General features: G+C 41.6%; 1 non-coding gene across 1 annotated transcript; it reads right to left on the bottom strand.

Moving 5' to 3' along the window:
* Positions 1-346: 346 nt before the first annotated feature.
* Positions 347-454, bottom strand: LOC112780466 (small nucleolar RNA R71). Its single transcript, XR_003191299.1, has one exon. It is a non-coding gene; the product is annotated as a small nucleolar RNA R71 (small nucleolar RNA).
* Between the last annotated feature and the right edge of the window lie 5,259 nt (positions 455-5,713).

The following is a 5,713-nucleotide window of genomic DNA, read 5'->3' as shown; positions in this document are numbered from 1 at the left end:
TGCACCTAATTCCAATTTACATGGAAGAAGCATCTCCATTCCTACCATTGGAGCAAACAATTTTGAGTTGAAACCTTACCTAGTTTCTCTGATGCAGCAGAACTGCAAGTTTCATGGACTTCCATCTGAAGATCCTTTTCAGTTCTTAACTGAATTCTTGCAGATCTGTGATACTGTTAAGACTAATGGAGTAGATCCTGAAGTCTACAGGCTCATGCTTTTCTCTTTTGCTGTAAGAGACAGAGCTAGAGTGTGGTTGGACTCTCAACCCAGAGATAGCCTGAACTCTTGGGATAAGCTAGTCACGGCTTTCTTAGCCAAGTTCTTTCCGCCTCAAAAGCTTAGTAAACTTAGAGTGGATGTTCAGACCTTTAGACAGAAAGAAGGTGAATCCCTCTATGAAGCTTGGGAGAGATACAAAGGACTGACCAAAAAGTGTCCTAATGACATGCTTTCAGAATGAACCATCCTAGATATCTTCTATGATGGTTTGTCTGAATTGGCAAAGATGTCATTGGATACTTCTGCAGGTGGATCCATTCACCTAAAGAAAACACCTGCAGAAGCTCAAGAACTCATTGACATGGTTGCTAATAACCAGTTCATGTACACTTCTGAGAGGAATCCTGTGAGTAATGGGACGCCTATGAAGAAGGGAGTTCTTGAAATTGATACTCTGAATGCCATATTGGCTCAGAATAAAATATTGACTCAGCAAGTCAATATGATTTCCCAGAGTCTGAATGGAATGCAAGCTGCATCCAACAGTACTCAAGAGGCATCTTCTGAAGAAGAAGCTTATGATCCTGAGAACCCTGCAATAGCAGAGGTGAATTACTTAGGTGAACCTTATGGAAACACCTATAACTCATCATGGAGAAATCATCCAAATTTCTCATGGAAGGATCAAAAGCCTCAATAAGGCTTTAATAATGGTGGAAGAAACAGGTTTAGCAATAGCAAGCCTTTTCCATCATCCACTCAGCAACAGACAGAGAATTCTGAGCAGAATCCATCTAGCTTAGCAAATTTAGTCTCTGATCTATCTAAGGCCACTGTGAGTTTCATGAATGAAACAAGGTCTTCCATTAGAAATTTGGAAGCACAAGTGGGCCAGCTGAGTAAAAGGATCACTGAAATCCCTCCTAGTACTCTCCCAAGCAATACAGAAGAGAATCCAAAAGGAGAGTGCAAGGCCATTGAATTAATTACCATGGCCGAACCCACAAGAGAGGAGAAGGACGTGAATCCCAAGGAAGAAGACCTCCTGGGACATCCAGTGATCAATAAGGAGCTTCCCTCCGAGGAACCAAAGGACTCTGAGGCTCATCTAGAGACCATAGAGATTCCATTGAACCTCCTTATGCCATTCATGAGCTCTGATGAGTATTCCTCTTCTGAAGAAAATGAGAATGTTACTGAAGAGCAAGCTGCCAAGTTCCTTGGTGCAATCATGAAGCTAAATGCCAAATTATTTGGTATTGAGACTTGGGAAGATGAACCTCCCTTGTTCACCAATGAACTAAGTGATCTGGATCAACTGACATTGCCTCAGAAGAGACAGGATCCTGGAAAGTTCATAATACCTTGTACCATAGGCACCATGATCTTTAAGGCTCTGTGTGACCTTGGTTCAAGGATAAACCTCATGCCCCTCTCTGTAATAGAGAAACTGGGAATCTATGGGGTGCAAGCTGCTAAAATCTCATTAGAGATGGCAGACAATTCAAGAAAACAGGCTTGTGGACAAGTAGAGGACGTGTTAGTGAAGGTTGAAGGCCTTTACATCCCTACCGACTTCATAGTCCTGGATACTGGAAAGGAAGAGGATGAATCCATCATCCTAGGAAGACCTTTCCTAGCCACAGCAAGAGCTGTGATTGATGTGGACAGAGGAGAATTGATCCTTCAATTAAATGAGGACACCTTTGTGTTTAACACTCAAGGATCTCTCTCTGTACCCATGGAGAGGAAGCACAGTAAGCTTCTCTCAAAGCAGAGTCAACCAGAGCCCCCACAGTCAAACTCTAAGTTTGGTGTTGGGAGGCATCCAAACTCTAAGTTTGGTGTTGGGGAGTCTCAACAATGCTCTGAACATCTGTGAGGCTCCATGAGAGCCCACTGTCAAGCTATTGACATTAAAGAAGCGCTTGTTGGGAGGCAACCCAATTTTTATCTAATTATATTTTTATTGGTTATATGTCTTTATAGGTTCATGATCATGTGGAGTCACAAAATAAATATAAAAATTGAAAATGGAATAAAAAACAGCAGAAGAAAAATCACACCCTGGAGGAAGCACCTGCCTGGCGTTCAACGCCAGAACAGAGCATGGTTCTGGCGCTGAACGCCCAAAATGGGCAGTATCTGGGCACTGAACGCCCAAAATGGGCAGCATCTGGGCGCTGAACGCCAGAATTGCACCCTGGAGAAGAGCTGGCGCTGAACGCCCAGAACAAGCATGGTTCTGGCGTTCAACGCCAGAAATGGGCAACAAATGGGCGTTGAACGCCCAAAATGGGCACCAACCTGGCGCTGAACGCCCAGAGTTGTGTGCAAAGGCATTTTACATGCCCAATTTGGTGCAAGGTTGTAATTCCTTGAACACCTCAGGATCTGTGGACCCCACAGGATCATCTCAGAATCTGTGAACCTCACAGGATCCCCACCCACCTCACCCTCTCTCTCTCCATTCATGGTCATCCCTTCTGTTTTCCATTCACCACTCACATCCATACACACATCCCTCTATCTCCTCCATATCTTCTTCTTCTTCATCTATTCTTTCTTCTCTTGCTCGAGGGCGAGCAATATTCTAAGTTTGGTGTGGTAAAAGCATAAGCTTTTTGTTTTTCCATTACCATTAATGGCACCTAAGGCCAGAGAAACCTCAAGAAAGAGGAAAGGGAAGACAAATGCTTCCACCTCTGAGCCATGGGAGATGGAAAGATTCATCTCACAAGCCCATCACTAAGAAAAGGATGGAGCAAACAAGAGAGCACATTCATGAATCTCAACAGGCACATGAAGAAGCTCATCATCAAGAAATCCCTGAGATACATCTAGGGATGCACTTGCCTCCACAGAATTTTTGGGAGCAAATCAACACCTCCCTAGGAGAATTAAGTTCCAACATGGGACAATTAAGGGTGGAACATCAAGAACACTCCATCATCCTTCATGAAATTAGAGAAGATCAAAAAGCAATGAGGGAGGAGCAACAAAGACAAGGAAGAGACATAGAAGAGCTCAAGGACATCATTGGTTCCTCAAGAAGGAAACGCCACCATCACTAAGGTGGACTCATTCCTTGTTCTTATTCTCTGTTTTTCGTTTTCTCTATGTTAAGTGCTTATCCATGTTTGTGTCTTCATTACATGATCATTAGTAGTTAGTAACTTTGTCTTAAAGTTATGAATGTCCTATGAATCCATCACCTCTCTTAAATGAAAAATGTTTTAATTCAAAAGAACAAGAAGTACATGAGTTTCGAATTTATCCTTGAACTTAGCTTAATTATATTGATGTGGTGACAATGCTTCTTGTTTTCTGAATGAATGCTTGAACAGTGCATATGTCTTTTGAAGTTGTTGTTTAAGAATGTTAAATATGTTGGCTCTTGAAAGAATGATGACAAGGAGACATGTTATTTGATAATCTGAAAAATCATAAAAATGATTCTTGAATCAAGAAAAAGCAGCAAAGAACAAAGCTTGCAGAAAAAAAAATATATAGGCGAAAAAAAATAGAAAGAAAAAGAAAAAGCAAGCAGAAAAAGCCAAAAGCTCTTAAAACCAAGAGGCAAGAGCAAAAAGCCAATAACCCTTAAAACCAAAAGACAAGGGTAAATAAAAAGGATCCCAAGGCTTTGAGCATCAGTGGATAGGAGGGCCTAAAGGAATAAAATCCTGGCCTAAGCGGCTAAACCAAGCTGTCCCTAACCATGTGCTTGTGGCGTGTAGGTGTCAAGTGAAAACTTGAGACTGAGCGGTTAAAGTCAAGGTCCAAAGCAAAAAAAGAGTATGCTTAAGAACTCTGGACACCTCTAATTGGGGACTTTAGCAAAGCTGAGTCACAATCTGAAAAGGTTCACCTAATTATGTGTCTGTGGCATTTATGTATCCGGTGGTAATACTGGAAAACAAAGTGCTTAGGGCCACGGCCAAGACTCATAAAATAGCTGTGTTCAAGAATCATCATACTGAACTAGGAGAATCAATAACACTATCTGAACTCTGAGTTCCTATAGATGCCAATCATTCTGAACCTCAATGGATAAAGTGAGATGCCAAAACTATTCAAAAGGCACAAAAGCTATAAGTCCCGCTCATTTGATTGGAGCTATGTTTCATTGATAGTTTGGAATTTATAGTATATTCTCTTCTTTTTATCCTATTTGATTTTCAGTTGCTTGGGGACAAGCAACAATTTAAGTTTGGTGTTGTGATGAGCGGATAATTTATACGCTTTTTGACATTGTTTTTAGTATGTTTTTAGTAGGATCTAGTTACTTTTAGAGATGTTTTCATTAGTTTTTATGTTAAATTCACATTTCTAGACTTTACTATGAGTTTGTGTATTTTTCTGTGATTTCAGATATTTTTTGGCTGAAATTGAGGGACTTGAGCAAAAATCAGATTCAGAGGTTGAAGAAGGACTGCTGATGATGTTGGATTCTGACCTCCCTACACTCAAAATGGATTTTCTGGAGCTACAGAACTCAAAATGGCGCGCTTCCAATTGCGTTGGAAAGTAGACATCCATGGCTTTCCAGCAATATATAATAGTTCATACTTTGCCCAAGTTTAGACGACGCAAACTGGCGTTCAACGCCAGTTCTCTGCCCAATTCTGGCGTCCAGCGCCAGAAACAAGCTGCAAAGTGGAGTTCAACGCCCAAACTGGCACAAAAACTGGCGTTCAACTCCAAGAAGGACCTCTACACGTGCAACACTCAAGCTCAGCCCAAGCACACACCAAGTGGGCCCCGGAAGTGGATTTATGCATCAATTACTTACTTCTGTAAACCCTAGTAGCTAGTTTATTATAAATAGGACCTTTTACTATTGTATTAGAGATCTTTGGTCTCAGTTTTAATCCATTGTTCATCTTAGGAGACTATTGATCATGTTTTGAGGGCTGGCCTCTCGGCCATGCCTGGACCTTCACTTATGTATTTTCAACGGTAGAGTCTCTACACTCCATAGATTAAGGTGTGGAGCTCTGCTGTTCCTCAAGAATTAATGCAAAGTACTACTGTTTTCTATTCAATTCAACTTATTCCACTTCTAAGATATTCATTCGCACTTCAACCTGAATGTGATGAACGTGATAATCATCATCATTCCCTATGAACGCGTGCCTGACAACCACTCCCGTTCTACATTCGATTGAACGAGTATCTCTTAGATTACTAATACAGGGGACCGAGTCCAAGATATTGGGATCTTCATGATATAAGCTAGATTGATGGCGGCATTCATGAGAATCCGGAAAGTCTAAACCTTGTCCGTGGTATTCCGAGTAGGATTCTGGGATTGAATGACTGTGACGAGCTTCAAACTCGCGAGTGCTGGGCGTAGTGACAGACGCAAAAGGATAGTAAATCCTATTCCAGTATGATCGAGAACCTCCAAATGATTAGCCATGCAGTGACAGCGCATCGGACCATTTTCACAGGGAGGAATAGGATGCAACCAACGACAAAGGTGATG

The sequence above is a fragment of the Arachis hypogaea genome, chromosome 19 (assembly GCF_003086295.3).
Source record: "Arachis hypogaea cultivar Tifrunner chromosome 19, arahy.Tifrunner.gnm2.J5K5, whole genome shotgun sequence".
Taxonomy (NCBI): Eukaryota; Viridiplantae; Streptophyta; class Magnoliopsida; order Fabales; family Fabaceae; genus Arachis; species Arachis hypogaea.
The sequence above is the reverse complement of the archived record's forward strand: the minus strand, read 5'-3'. Positions and strand labels throughout refer to the sequence as shown.